We start from the raw sequence: 838 nt of genomic DNA, 5'->3' as shown, positions 1-838 counted from the left end.
GCTCGACGGGAGCCTTCGTGCCTCCCAGAGCGAGTCTTAAACACAATTTCAGAGGCTAGAGCCCCGTCTACGAGACGCCTCAATGCCTTTAAGTGGTCTTTTTTCTCCGCTTGGTATCTAAACCGCGGCAAAGACCACCTCACTTCTGAATTGGCAGAGGTGTTGTCATTTCTACAAGAGCTGCTGGATAAGGGACGTTCCCCATCCACGCTCAAAGTCCATGTGGCGGCTATAGCAGCCTCTCACGCCCCTATTGAGGGTCAATCGGTGGGCAGAAATAGCGTGGTCATCTGCTTCCTGAGGGGTGCTAGAAGGCTGAATCCGCCTCGTCCCCCTACCGTCCCTTCATGGGACCTGCCCACTGTGCTGCGGGCTCTGAAGGGCCCCGCTTTCGAGCCGCTGCAGTCTGCCAACATTAGGTCTCTATCGATGAAGACTGCTCTGCTTCTAGCACTGGCATCAATAAAGCGAATAGAGGACCTGCAGGTGCTCTCTATTAGCCCTGCCTGCCTGGAATTCGGGCCTAACGACTCTAAAGTCGTCCTGAAACCAAGGCACGGTTACGTACCTAAGTGCTCTCCACTCCGTTCAGAGCACAGGTCATTACACGCTCCACGCTTCCTCCAACTGAAGAGGACAGAGAGCTATCTCTGCACCGTCAGAGCCTTGAGAATCCATATTGAGTGTTCCGCTCCCTATAGGCGATCGGAACAACTCTTTGTCAGCTTCGGTAACCGCACCAAAGGGCTTCCGGTTACGAAGCAAAGACTCTAGATGTATAGTAGACTCCATCTCGCTAGCGTGCTCTTCTTTGGGCCTCCAATGCCCCATTGGAGTA

Source organism: Sinocyclocheilus rhinocerous, unplaced genomic scaffold, assembly GCF_001515625.1.
Source record: "Sinocyclocheilus rhinocerous isolate Xijiao unplaced genomic scaffold, SAMN03320098_v1.1 scaffold1623, whole genome shotgun sequence".
Taxonomy (NCBI): Eukaryota; Metazoa; Chordata; class Actinopteri; order Cypriniformes; family Cyprinidae; genus Sinocyclocheilus; species Sinocyclocheilus rhinocerous.
The sequence above is the reverse complement of the archived record's forward strand: the minus strand, read 5'-3'. Positions refer to the sequence as shown.